At 35.6% G+C, this 15,248-nt stretch overlaps 1 protein-coding gene across 6 annotated transcripts in view; it reads right to left on the bottom strand.

Moving 5' to 3' along the window:
* Positions 1-14,562, bottom strand: part of Fbxl4 (F box and leucine-rich-repeat gene 4) — a 54,789-nt gene extending 40,227 nt beyond the window's left edge. For 2 of the 6 annotated variants that reach the window (XM_089104917.1, XM_089104912.1), the window contains exon 1: positions 14,449-14,562. The gene's annotated coding sequence lies outside the window, so the exon portion shown is untranslated. Of the gene's footprint in view, positions 1-2,776; positions 2,850-14,131; positions 14,293-14,325; positions 14,424-14,448 lie in introns of those variants that run through there. The other 4 variants (XM_089104914.1, XM_089104913.1, XM_089104916.1 and 1 more) reach the window with 4 other exon arrangements.
* Positions 14,563-15,248: the final 686 nt, after the last annotated feature.

The raw sequence follows: 15,248 nt of genomic DNA, 5'->3' as shown, positions 1-15,248 counted from the left end.
TCGAATGAGCCCTTTTCATAGTTTCTGTGACAATCCTTTGATACAAAGTGCCCTGGTCTAAAAGCAAAAAAATAATAATAAATAATATATTGTGCCAACATCGTTCTTTACTTAGGCAGCGCTATTGCGCTCTCTATGATAAATATAGGTAGGCCTAGTTGCCAATGCTTGTAAGCTGCTACAAAATAATAATTTCCATCTGGAAATCAACTACGCTGAACAAAATGGCTATCTCAAAATTTTGATTGGATGTGTTTGGGGAAACGGTGGGCGTGGAAGGGGTTTTAGTTGCCTCCCAATCACTTTCGAATACTAAAAAGGGCACAAGCCATTACAAGTTCCAATTGAATGAGCCCTTTTCGAAGTTTCTACTACAACTCCTTTGTGCCTTTTGTGCCCTACAACTACGAAGTGCCCTGGTCTAAAACCAAAAAAATATAATAATAAATAATACATTGTGCCAACGTTGTTCTTTACTTAGGCAGCACCATTGCGCTGGCTGTGATAAATATAGGTAGTTGCCAATACTTGTCAGCTGCTACAAAATAATGTAAGCTATTTACACGCTTTGGAATATTTTGCTGATTTAAAGAAAAAAATTATTATTTTACAATTTTTTCTTTGTGTTTTTAGAGGATTAGAGGATTAGTGGCTACTAGTTTCTGACTTGCTTGTACAATTTACAAGTAATACTTGACTAATCTTAACGAGAAAAAGAAACTACCGAAACCTTTAAAAAAGTACCAAGATCTTTACCTCTTGGATGACATGGAAAAGAGGTTTTTTTTAAAACCCCTTGAGATAGCCATGTTTATATGACTATCTCAAAATTTTGATTGGATGCGTTTGGAGAAATGATGGGTGTGAGAGGGGGGTTAGTTGTCCTCCAATCACTATCGACTATTAAAAATGGCACTAGCCCTTTCAATATCTTATCGAATGAGCCCTTTTTGAAGATTCTATGACAATAATTTCTATGCAAACCTTATATGCCCCCAGGGCATAACTTACAACCCTTGCGCTGAGGGATGGGGGGGGGGGATTGTAATCCACAAAGACATAATTTCCGGACTTTTCAACTACGTTGAACAGAATGGCTATCCCAAAATTTTTATTGGATGTGTTTGGGGAAATGGTGGGCGTGGGAGGGATGTGTTAGTTTTCCTCCAATCACTTGTGACTATTAAAAAGGGCACTAGCTCTTTCAATTTCCGATTTAATGAGCCTTTTTCGAAGTTTCTATGACAACGCTCTCGATAAAAACCTTATATACCCCCAGGGCATAACTTGTAACCCTTGTTCTGAGGGGTGCGGGGGGTTTATCATCCTCAAAGACATAATATCCAGAATTTTAAACTACGTTCAAAAAATGGTTATCTCAAAATTTTGATTGGATGTGTTTGGGGAAATGCTGAATGTAAGAGGGGGTTAGTTGCCCTCCAATCAGTTTCGGCTAGCCTATTAAAAAGGGCACTAGCCCTTTCAATTTCCAATTGAATGAGCTCTTTTTGAAGTTTCTGTGACTACATTTTTTATAAAAACCTTATATGCCCCCAGGGCATAACTTACAACCCTTACCCTGAGGGTTGTGGGGGAGTGTCCTCCTCAAAAACATAATTTCTATGTGAAATCAACTACGCTGAACAAAGTGGCTATCTCAAAACTTTGATTAGATGTGTTTGGAGAAATAGTGGGCGTGAAAGGGGTGTTAATTGCCTTCCGATCACTTTCGACTATTAAAAAGGGCACTAGCCACTCCAATTTCCAATCGAATGAGGCCTTCTCGAAGTTTCTGTGACAATCCTTTGATACAAAGTGCCCTGGTCTAAAACCAACAAAAAAATAATAATAAATAGTATATTGTGCTAACATTGTTTTTTACTTAGGCAGCGCTATTGCGCTCTCTATGATAAATATAGGTAGGCCTAGTTGCCAATGCTTGTAAGCTGCTACAAAATAATAATTTCCATCTGGAAATCAACTACGTTGAACAAAATGGCTATCTTAAAATTTTGATTGGATGTGTTTGGGGAAATGGTGGGCGTGGAAGGGGTGTTAGTTGCCTCCCAATCACTTTCGACTATTAAAAAGACCACGAGCCACTCCAATGTCCAATCGAATGAGCCCTTTTCGAAGTTCCTACTACAACTCCTTTGTGCCTTTTGTGCCCTACAACTACGAAGTGCCCTGGTCTAAAACCAAAAAAATATAATAATAAATAATACATTGTGCCAACGTTGTTCTTTACTTAGGCAGCACCATTGCGCTGGCTGTGATAGATATAGGTAGTTGCCAATACTTGTCAGCTGCTACAAAATAATGTAAGCTATTTACATGCTTTGGAATATTTTACTGATTTAAAGAAAAAAATTATTATTTTACAATTTTTTCTTTGCATTTTTTTTTTACTTTAAGTGACTATAGTTTCCTTCATAATTTTTGTTTACTTGCATTTTAGGTTTTTTTTTTTGGTATGGTTACTTACATTAAGTAAGCCTTAGATTTCAGTTGGAGCAACTAAGAATCAGGATCCTATTTACTGCTTGCTGCATCTGGATATAACAAAATATCTAATAAAAACTTGTTATTGTGAACTACAACCAAAAATTTATCATACACTGACTAAGAAATTTATTAATACCAACATTAAGTATAGTACAATTCTTATTGAGCCCAAGCACCTAGGAACTTATGGCTTAAAAAAAAAAAAAAAAAATACACAAAAAAAAAATCAAATTCATATTACATAAAGATGTGCATATAATATACTAAATACCTATAGGTGAAACTAGCATAGGTGCTGCCTGGGTTGAACTCCTAAAGTAATTACCCTTTTTCTGATTCTAATGAACATCAATGAACGTTCCTGGGAAAAAAAAGAAAAGGAGAAACATCTAGTACTTCTCATGCAAAAAAGTGATGTTTGCAATTTAAAAATACCTCTCTTTTGTTTTAGCATGTCATGTTCTCTAATCTAATTGTACCACTTTTATTTGTATAGCATATTTTCTTCAGAATTGCCAAATTCTAAACTTTCAAATGGTTTTCTGACATCGGTATAACCAGGTGTGTTTTCTGAGTAATAAAATTTGCAGTAGCCAAGTGGTATCAGTGTACAATTAGGCCTGTTTAGAAGGAAACACGCTACAAAACCAATTCTTACTTTATTGCAGTAGCCAATTGGTATCTTTTGGTAGCCAATTGGCAAATTTGCAGTAGCCAAGTGGTATCAGTGTACAATTAGGCCTGTTTAGAAGGAAACACGCTACAAAACCAATTCTTACTTTATAATATGCAAAAAATTGTAGTTAAAGATTCTCTTCGATGGCTCGGTATTTCTATTACTAACAGTCTTCCGAGCTTGCGCCAGCGCACAGTCTCAGATATTAATATGAAAATTAAAGTAGGATATGCTAAGATTGTTGCCAATAGAGGTAAATATAATAAACTCGCGTTGGCCAAGCTCTACTCAATTTTTTGTGACCATTCAATTCTTTTTGCTTCTGGAATTTTTCCCCTTCTGAAGAAAAATGTGTTAAAAAGAATCTGGATTAATTATTTTAGATTTTGTAAATTTTTGTTGTTTTTTCAACCTTGGACAAAAAACCAGGCAATAATTAATAAATTTCTTGTTCCTAATATTACTGAAAAACTGGAAGCACTACACAGAAAACTTCCAAACACTGCTTGTATCCGTTTTTCTCCGCACCATCACCTTATCAGGTTTTTTCAGTTGTAAGTTATTTTTCTTTTATTTGTTTTTCTCTGTTTGGTCAGTCCACATTTTTTAGTATTGTAAAGAGTGAGTAAAAATTAAATAATGATAATAGAAATAACAGCCTGTGTAAAGATTTATGTATGTTACTGCTTATGAGATTCATCAAGTTGTGAGTTTTTTTTCTCTTCATCTTGCCCTCCTACTTTTACGTTATTTTTATTGTGTTTTAATTGCTTTTAAATTTTTATGTATTACTCTGTAACTGGTAATCTTTGATTTCTATATTGATTTGTGTTGCATTTTATGTGTTTTTCCTCGTGATACTCCACATATTGTACCCTGTACAGTGTGGGTTAGAAATAAATAATAATCATAATAATATATATATAAAAACAATTGGAAATGAAAAAGGCATAGAGAAATATCAGTGTGGTCCTGTATATAAAATATATGGGAAAGTATATAAAACATTGGCATGGTTATTTATCAAATTTGTTTAAATTAATCATGTCTCATTGCAATGTTGCACATGTATTGTATGGTATTTCTAAGTACCATTTTCATAATTTGAGTATATGCCATTGGGATCAATCAAAGCCTTTAGAATATATTACTTAAATGAAATAGATGTAATAATTAAATTGTAAGTTTTAACCTAATTTTTTAACCTTAAAATATAGCTTAAACACTTTGTGCAATGTTGGGACTTATTTAAACATCCACCCATGTTTGTTACCTGATCATTTTCTGCCTGCTTATTGCATTGTGTTATATGTATTGCTTTGCTTTTTATGATTATTGATTTATTTTATAGGTGTAAGGGTTTCCTAAATAAAAAAGAATAAGAATAATTGTTCATGGTGTGAGAAGAGCAATGGACCAACTGTACCCTCCCCACTCATTGACTGGAACCAGCCCAATTTAAAAGATGTCTGGACAAGGTTTCCTAAACATGTTGAGCTAATGTTCAGCAGTCCTTTGCAGGAAAAATCTAACATGGTGAAGTGTTCCTACCTCCTCATTTGGGTAGGAGAAAAAGACACGGACATCTTTAGTACCTTTGTCATTCCAGAAGGAAGTAAAAACAGCCCTACTGAATACCAGAAACTGTCCAAACATCATGTTGAGCCCCCTTCAAATCCAATCTTTGAACACTACATGTTCCACAAGTGGAATCAAAAAGGGTTCAAAGCCATTTGGCAGTATATTACTGATCTCAAAATAATTGCAAAGAGTTGCAGCTATGGTCAGCAAGACAAAATGTTGAGAGATCAGTGTATTTTTGGGCTAAAAAATTATAAGCTCAGAGGAAGACCTCTTGCCAAAGGTGGGAACCTAACCTTGGACAGAGCTGTCTTGATGTGTAAAACATTCCAGGACACCCAGGCACAACTCAGAACCATGCATGATGAAGCAAAACAGATCATCAAACAGGAAGTTGATGTAATTAGGGGAAAAGTAACAGACATCAGAGCAAACAAGATTGCTATTTCTGCAGTGGTCTGTACAGTGACAAAAATAAATGCCTTACAAAAGCTAAAAAAAATGTTCAACATGTAGTTGAATGGTCCACTTTGTGTGTATGTGTAGGAGCAAATCTGTTCATAAAATTAAGCGTGCATATCTGATGGGTATTGAAGACAGCACACAAACCTTAGAATTCTTTGTAAAGTCAATAGACAATGCTGCTGAAAAGAGCACAACCGCTTCATCTGATTAGTTGAACAAAACATGTGTGTAAACTTTAAGATGGACACTGGCACTAAAATCAATGTGCTACCATTGCAAGTCTACAAAATACTAAGCCTGCAGCCAACTATGCTCAACACCTCTGACATAGGCTACTCACTTCCTATTGTGATGATAAGCTTAAAGTATTCGGAAGTTATAACATGAAACTCCAGACAAAAGCCAAATAATTTCCAGAGATCAACAAATCTATATCATGAGCACTGCCAAACAGCCCCTCTTTTGGAAGAATTCAAGCATCTCATCAAATTCTTGAATGAAGTTACCAGGAAGCCAGGAAAAACTGCCAACAAAATACTTTCTAAATATGAGGACATTTTCCAAGGAATTGAGGAAGTTAGAAGGTAAATGCCATGCTTATCTGAAAGAGAATTGTGAGCCAACAGTACAGCCACCCAAAAGTATCCGCATATCAATGCAGGATTGTTTCAACGCAGAGTTTAGCCATCTCAAAAACTTGGTGCTATCAAGAAAGTATCAAAACTGACATAATGGGTTAATACCATAGTCATTGTTGAGAAGCCTGACAGCAGTCTCTGGTTGTGCCTGGATCATAGAAGCCTGAAAACGTGCATCTCGAGACCACACCATCCAATGCCCACATTCAAAGATATTGCCATAAAATGTGGAAATTCCAAGAAGTTTCTAAGCTTGATGCATGACCAGGATATTATAGAATGGAACCTGATGATGAGTCAGTCAATCTAACTGCTTTTAACCAACCATTTGGAAGGTTTTACTTTAGGCAATACTCCTTTGGCCTAAATTGCACCCAGGACGGTTTCTAAAGAAAAACAGAAGAAATATTTGCTGAGCTTATCAAGAATGCAGGACTAAGCCTCCTTATTGATGATGTTGTTGTTCATGGAGCAACAGATGAAGAGTATAACACCATTCTTGAAGAAAAATACTTTACAAGTTGCATGCAAACAAGATGTTTGCTTGAAAAAAGAGAAAAATGCATCTTTGGCAAGACAGAAATTTTATACTTTGAGCAGATATTGACTTCAGAAGGAATGAAAACCCAAACAAAGTCTGAGCCATTTGCAAAATTCCCAACCCTAAGGGAGTGGAAGAGCTACAGTTGCTACTGGATTAACTATCTTGGAAAATATATTCCAAACCTGTCAACCTCAAACTATCCCCTCAGAACCCTTCTGAAAGAACACATAACTGACAGCAGTTTCAAGTGGACATGAGAGCATGATAGAGCATTCAAAAAAATCAAGCTGAAGCAAAAATATGCTGCTGAAGCAATTATTATATTTGTAAAGAGCATAAAAAAGGCATTAAGTGATGTATGGGGTAAAGGTCTTGAATAGTACCTCTTGAGAAGGAGGCATGCTAGAAAAAATAGAGACATTCTTAGATTACTAAGTTTATTCTCATTTATTGCTTTGTTTGCAATTTGACATTTCATCCTCAGCCCCTCTCTGAAGGTCTCATATAGCCTTAGGCTAGGTAAAAAACAACAACAAATAAAATAAAACAACTGATGAAAACTGATTAAAATATGTTAACTAGAAAATGTAAATATGTTTTATATAGCTAAAGGTAAGAGGAAAATGTATCACCTTTGAGGGTCTGTAATGAGTTTAAAGTTGAATTTCCAAGTAAAACAATTACTATATTCAGAAAGAGCATAAGAAAAGGCATCAATTGATTTTTCTACCAGTAAAATTCTAGTTTAGCTACTTTTTGCTATCTTGGAAAGGGGTTAGGTTAGGAAAATGAAACTTTCACTAAGGAATCCAGGGCCAAAAACATACTCTTGGAAGGTATTACCAAGCTTCTATGTTAACTCTCTTCTGATTTTTAAGTCTTAGAAATTTTGCCTACTTGACAGGTGAACCTATTGAAAATTTGACAATACAGTATTTTACCTTAATTTTCAGTTGTCAATTTCTTTTTCTCTGGTTTAGTTCTGAAAATACAATTCCTGTTATTTGAGTAGAATTTTAGGCCATATTGATGGGTTTTTTCTAAATTTAGGAAATGTATTTGCAGATCTTTGAAACCTCATAAATTGGGATTGAGCAAAGTTGTGAAGCTGGAAACTGCTTCCTTGCAGTTTATTTAAGCAGAAGATCTATTTTGTAAGGTTTCACTTTCACAACACAAATACTTTTAAAGGTCACTGCCTTTTAGAGAAAAAAGGAGTGGAGGTAGGTACCTCAAAAAAGGTGGGCTATATCAATTTTTGTTTAGGCGTGTCTCCTTCTGGAGGGTTGCTAGCCTATTCCAGACCTTAACCAATGTATTTACTTTCTTCCTAGGTAAATTATGACAAATTTAACCAGAAGAATAAGTATTTACCAAATACAGAAAACCAATGTGGATCACAGGCTGAATACCCTATACCAAAGGATACCTAATTTTTCTTTTATGCTACATACTGGATCTCAATAACTCATTTTTTGAAAGACATTTGGTTATACACAATATAGTTATATTGTGTAATATAGTTACACAATATGGTTATAGACATTTTGGTTTGAAAGACATTTCAGTTAATACATTTGGTAAATGGACTTGCATCACCAAATTCTGTCTCTCAATGGTCTAGTAGTGAACATAATAATAATATTTCCCTGTCTGATACTGACATTTCTCCTGTTTCTTCAGCAACAACTTGCTTACCTAATGTTTCTTGTTTTTTTGTTTCATAGTGCATTATCCAACAACCTTACCAGTCCTTTAGTTCCTGCATCCTCTCAGATTCCTACCTCTCAGGGAATGAGGTTCCTTAGCTCCAATGTTGATAGCCTCCCTAATAAGCTTTCTGAACTTTCCTTTCATATGAAATCTGAAGGAGTGGATGTTGCAGCAATTACAGAAGTTTCACCAAAAAATACCTTGTCAGTCTTAACTCCTGATGAAATCAAAATCAATGGTTACCAACTATTTTCTAATCTGAATTCTCCACTTTGCCTCAGAGGAGTGTTCCTTTATATAAGAGATGGACTAAATGTTAGTCTCGTCCAATTCAATTCTATGAACATTGATGGAATTGAATCTGTGTGGATTAAAATATACAATCAAATAATTTCAATTGTAGTGGGTGTTGTTTATAGAAGCCCCAGTGGTCCATGTGTTTTGGGCTCTGAATCTAATTTGGCTGCTATGTTGACTCAGATAATGTCCAAATTTGCCAGCTACGATCTTGTCCTTATGGGGGACTTTAATCTTCCTGAAATCCAATGGATTGATGGATCTGGCTTTTGTAATAGAGATTCTTCTTTTTTATGTGCCCTCTCTGATAATTCCCTCTGTCAAACAATCTCACAACCAACTCGTTACAGGGAGGGTCAAGCCTCAACATTCTTGATTTGGTTACACTCAGTAACCCTGACCTACTTATTAAGAATGTAATAACTACACCTTTTGGTAATAGCAACCATGTAGTAATTATTTCAGAGCTATGTCTGCATTCCAAACAACCTTCCTCTAAGCAACAAAAATATTTAAACTACAAAATAGTCTCTGACAAACTTGCCATGGACAACTGGAAAACACTTATTACTGATGATATTGAGGAGAGTTGGTCAAATGTAAAAATGGAAATTCTAAATGTTGAAAAGTCATGCACCCGAATTTTTCAGGTAAAACAGACAAAAAGTTTACCCTTTTTAACCACTAAAGCAAGCAAGCTAATCAATCAAAAACACAGAGCATGGAATTGCTATAGAAAAAATAAGACCACAGAAAAGTATCTTGTCTTCAAATCCTTTTGTAATCAAACAACAAACCAAATCAAGGAGTTGAAGAGAAGGTTTGAGGACAAACTGGCTGAGGAAGTTAAGGATAACCCTAAATCTTTCTGGCATTATGCCACTCAAAAATATAGCAGCAGATGCACAATCACAGATATCATGCACAATAATAAATCAGTTGCTGATCCTGAACTGAAAGTTGAAATTTTCAACCAATATTTCTCTTCTGTTTTTTTTGTCCAACTCCAGTATTCTATATCCTACACCTCCTTTATATAATGTATCACATAATATGGAACCAATACTGATTACAGATACTTTGGTTCTAAAGGAACTCACATCCCTCAAACTGAATAAATCTGCTGGCCCAGACAGCATTCACCCACATATCCTACATGAATGTTGTACAGTTTTGTGTCATCCTCCTTCCCTGCTGTTCAATTTATCATTAAATATTTCTAGACTACCTCAAGACTGGAAAAGTGCACATATCATTCCTATTTTTAAAACAGGTAGAAAGGACCTTGCCAAAAATTATTGAACCATCAGCAGTTGTTAAGGTTACTGAAAGAATAATCAACTATGCAGTTGCTAAACACCTTGAAGCAAACTATGTTTTACATAGTTCACAACATGGCTTTTGTTCTGGAAGATTAATTTAAAAATCTTTTTCCACAAAATAAGTTCTTCAAAGAAAAGTAAAGAACTCCATTAAACCAAAAATGAGCAAAACTAAAATGAAATAATCTACCAAGCGTGAAAATACCACAAATCAGCATCAATAAGTAAATTAAACCCAAAACGAACATAAATTGCAATAAATAACCAACTCAAACTCAACACGATCAGAAAATAACATGATTAAGGCTCAATACCTCTATGCTTCCCCAAAACTAGAACAAATTTTGCACATTACTTAAAAAAATATAAATGTTTTTAGTTTTATAACTTTAATAAATCAAGTAATATTAACATTTTGATTAAAAAATATCAGTATAAGTATATTAAACGGACAATGCTCTTTCTATTTGTATTTTTTTTTTCAGTAAAGTGCAAATTATGTTCTGACCATCAAAAGGCATAGGGGTTTTGAGCCCTACTCATGTTAATTTCTGCTCATTTTGAATTTAACTCGGTTATTTATTGTAATTTCTTTTTAACAACAATTTTTAAAAACATTCACCCTTTTAAAAATCTGGACACAAATAGTAGTGTTTAATTTAGTTCCATACCTCCTCTAGTTGACCTGAAATGGGAAACTTGATATATTTTCACCAAATCAAAAAAAAATTTTGATTGTATGTGTTTGGAGAAAAGGTGGGCAGGAGAGGGGGGTTTGTTGCCCTCCAATCACATTCAACTGTTAAAAAGGGCACTACCACTTTGAAGTTTACATTGAATGAGCCCTTTTTCAAGGTTCTGCGACAAAGATTTCAGTAAGAATTTATATGCTCCCAGGGCATAACTTATAACTATTGCTCTCAATAATGTGAGGAAAGTGTCCTGGTCAGAGGTATAACATCCAGAACTTTAAACTGCGTGGAAAAAAAATAGCTATCTCGAAATTTTGATTGGATGTGTTTGGGGAAATGGTATGCATGGAAGGGGTGTTAGTTGCCTTCCAATTAATTTTGACTATAAAAAAGGGCACTAGCCATTTCAATTTCTAATTGAATGAGCCCTTTTTGATGTTTCTACAATAACACATTCTATAAAAACCTTATATTCCCCCAGGGCATAACTTACAACCCTTGCACTGAGGGCTGTGAGGGGGTTGTCATCCTCAAAAACCTAATTTACAGAACTAAAAACTATGTTGAATAAAATGACTATCTCAAAATTTTGATTGGATGTGTTTGGGAAAAAGGTGGGTGTGAGAGGGGGTTAATTGCCCTCCAATCCCTTTCAAATATTAAAAGGGGCACTAGTCCTTTGAATTTCCAATCAAAAGAGCGATTTTTTTAAGTTTCTATGACAATGCCTTCTATAAAACCTTATATGCCCCAGGGCATAACTTACAACCCATGCCCTGAGGGTTGTGGGGGAGTGTCCTCCTCAAAAACATATTTTCTATCTGGAAATCAACTACACTCAACAAAATGGCTATCTCACAATTTTGATTGGATGTGTTTGAAGGAAAGATGGGCATGGGGGGGGGGTTAGTTGCCCTCCAATCACTTTTGACTATTCAAAAGGGCAGTAGCCCTTTGAATTTCCAATTGAAAGAGCCTTTTTTGAAGTTTCTACAACAATGCCTTATATAAAAACCTTATATGCCCCCAGGGCATAACTTAAAACCCTTGTCCTGAGGGTTGTGGGGGAGTATCCTTCTCAAAAGCATAATTTCTATCTGGAAATCAACTATGCTGAACAAAATGGCTATCTCAAAATTTTGATTGGATGTGTTTGGTGGAATGATGGGCATGGGGGGGGCCTAGTTGCCCTCCAATCACTTTCAACTATTAAAAAGGGTACTAGCCCTTCAAATTTCTAATTGAAAGAGCCTATTTTGAAGTTTCTACAACAAGGCCTTTTATAAAAACATTATACGCCCCCTGGGCGTAACTTAAAACCCTTGCCTTGAGGTTTGTGGGGTAGTGTCCTCCTCAAAAACATATTTTCTATGTGGAAATCAATTATGCTGAACAAAATGGCTCTCTCGAAATTCTGATTGGATGTGTTTGGGGGAATGATAGGCATGGGGGGGGGGGCTAGTTGCCCTCCAATTACTTTTGACTATTAAAAAGGGCCCTAGAACTCTCAATTTCCAATCAAATGAGCATATGAAGTGCCCTGTTCTAAAGTAAAAAAAAATAATATGTGGTTCATTGTACCAACATTGCTCTTATATGTCCTAACAACTATACTTAAAACCCTTGCCTCGAGGGTTTTGGAGGAGTTTTCTACTCGAAAAGATAGTTTTTACCCTGAAATCTAGTACGCTGAACAAAATGGCTATCTCAAAATTTTGATTAGATGTGTTTGGGGGAATGATTAGCATGAGGGGGGGCTAGTTGCCCTCCAATCACTTTTGACTATTATAAAAGGGCACTAGCCACCCCAATTTCCAGTCGAATTAGCCCTTTTTGAAGTTTCTATGACAACTCCTTCGATACTAAGTGCCTGTCGAAGAAAGAAGAAAAAAAAACACATTGTGGCCACATTGTTCTTTACTTAGGCAGCACTAGCAAGGTGCCTATGATCTGTTGACACCAATCTCCTTAAATCATATGATCACATCACCAAGTTGCTTGATATTGGGGTGCCTGCTGACATGATTCTACTTGACTTTTCTAAAGCTCTTGACAAAGTGTGTCACAATGGACTTGCAATTAAAATACATGTAGTAAAGCTTGAAGAGAAAGCCCTGCTCAGGATCCTTGCTTTTCTTTATTTGCATAATCAACATGTTCAGTTCTCTGGTAATTGTATTCTTTCTTCCTTAATGCAAGTTCTGAGTGGAGTTCCTCAGGGAAGTGTCTTGGGTCCTAAACTATTTAATATCTTCATCAATGATGCTCCTTCCATTATCAGCAGTAAATCAACTCTTTATGCAGATGACCTGAAGCTTCTTGGACTAGTCCTGTGAAGATCACTCCCTGCTACAAAATAATCTTCAACTGCTGGGTCAATGGGCTGAGGCCTGGTTTCTTGAATTCAATGTTGCCAAATGCCATATCATTCACTTTGACAAACTGAATCCTTACCTCTCTTGTTTTTTCTTAGGCCACCCACTCTCCTCTGTAAATAATGAGCAAGATCTTGGTGTCAATATTGACAATGAACTAAAATTCAGCACTCATACCAAGAGGTCTGCTGCTGGGGCTAGTTAAACCTTGGGACTAATTAAGCAAACTATTTCTTCTTGTTCCCCTAAAGTCATCAGTCTTCTTTATAAGGGACTTGTGCATCCTAATCTTGAAGTTGAAATGTCTCTTGCCTCTCCATATTTTAAAAAAGACATAAAAGTTCTTGAAGAAGTGCAGAGACATGCTACTAAAGCAATATCTGGCATGCAAGAGCTTTCCTGCCCTGTAAGACAATCAAAGCTGAATCTCCCTATAATTGTTCACAGGAGAAATAGAGGGGACGACATTTTAACCTTTAGGTTATTGAGCACTAAAATTCTCCCAGCATTATTCCCTACTGTTGGTACCTATTCAAGAACTAGAGATCATCACCTGAAACTTGTCAAGCAGTCTACAATATCTAGAATCTGTGCTTAATTCTTCTCAACTTGTATTGTCAATATTTGGAACAAACTATCTAATGAAATAGTTCCTGCTGAATCTATTGATGTTTTTAAACGAAGGTAAGATGCTTAGTGGTCTTCCAGAGCATAAACTCAATTGGGATGCTACTGAAGATGCAACAGCACCTGGTCACTAGTGAACCTGTATGCAACTAGTTATCATTCTGGAGCTCTACAAGGAGAAATCCTTAGGTTGCTCCTAGCTGCAATTTAAGATAATTTTATAGGTGGCCCTGTAATTTAGTTAGGATGAAAGTGAAAACACCATTTGATGCCTTTTTTTATGCTCTTTCATAATTCAATAACTGCTTCTATGGCTAATTGCATCTTGAGCCCTTAAAGGGGCCCTGAAGGTATTTTATATGACATATGAAAGAGCATAAAAAACATCAAATTATGTTTTCACTTTCATCCTAGTTAAATTATATGGTCCACTGCAAATATACCATGAACTTTACCCCCCCCTCTAATGTGCAAATATATACCCTAAATTGTCAACAGCAAAGTTTTGAATTGCAAGATTCAGTGCTATTTTTGTTGATGGCATTGTTTGGGGTTTGACCAGTAGGTCATATGCCCTTGATGGCATTTGAAAAACTTGAAACAGTAAGAAAGCAGTTTGAATTGAACATCAAATATTTGGTAAGTTAGGTTAGGCTACAACTTCTTTGAATGGCTACAAAAATGAAATAACTTTACCTTAAATTACCTTAAGTCACAGCTTGAAGCAAAATTAAGGATTTTCATCCTTGTAACGCATCCGTTTAAAGGCTCAAGATGCAACTAGCCCCAGAAGTGATTAGGCTACTAAAATATGAAAAAGCATAAAAAAGGCATCAAATGATGTTTTCAGTTTCATCCTAGCTAAATTATAGGGCCACCAAGAAATTTACGATATGTTTTTAAAATAAATCCATTAATTTCAGCCTATCATATGTCAAGCCTTGTTAAAATTGGGCTTTAACATTTGATTAATTCTGGACACATAGCATAGCCTAGCATGAATTTGAACTTGCCTTTTAATATCGCTAGCAATTTGTCAAATATTAGCAGAAATTTGTAAGCCGATTCAAATCCTGGCTGAAGTTAATTTGAGATTCGCTATTTACAAATTTCCTGACAAGAGGCAAGCAGTATTCCCAGTGTTTCCACTTCTCCCGATTTTTAGGGAGATCTACCGAATTTCTAATCAATCTCCCGATAAAAAAAGAAAATACCGAATCTCCCTAAAATCTCCAGAAAACTTAATCCCCGAAACATTTTACTTTGTGGTCATTCTTTTTTTTTCTTTTTTTTTACCTGGCCCTTGCCTGTGGTCTTCTAGGGATTTTTCCTGACGTCCCAGGCAATTGAGGCGCTGCGATTTGAATTTATTGGCATAGGGTGAACAATGCCCATTGTCAATTCCATAGTGGTTGCATTGATTTTCTGTTTTTGATCATTTAAACACCTTCAAGGTTTGTAATTAATTAATTATTTTCAATTCATAAACTAACCACAGGTGCTGGCTTGCACCAAGAAGATGGGAACTAGCACTATGTGGGTCCAGCTGATTCAGTAGGTTCAAAAGTATCCAGAGTTACGGCAAATTTAAAGAAATATGACAAAAATTAGACTTTGTCTGCAGTTGCTCTGTAGAATTGAAGCGGTTTGCTTCAAATGATCCAATACAAGAAACAGAGGCGAAAATTGCAGCATTTTGAGAACAATTTACGATTTTTGCTGGTTGACAAGTTAGTCCCATTCCTGAAAAATATGCCGTATACTCGTAAGAATGTTACTGATAAAGAAAGACTGGGTAAGCAGAAAGTGACGA

This window comes from Artemia sp. Qi Xiang Cuo, chromosome 19 (genome assembly GCF_049724085.1).
Source record: "Artemia sp. Qi Xiang Cuo chromosome 19, ASM4972408v1, whole genome shotgun sequence".
Lineage (NCBI taxonomy): Eukaryota > Metazoa > Arthropoda > Branchiopoda > Anostraca > Artemiidae > Artemia > Artemia sp. Qi Xiang Cuo.
Note: the sequence above shows the minus strand (reverse complement) of the source record. Positions and strands in the feature narration are given on the sequence as shown.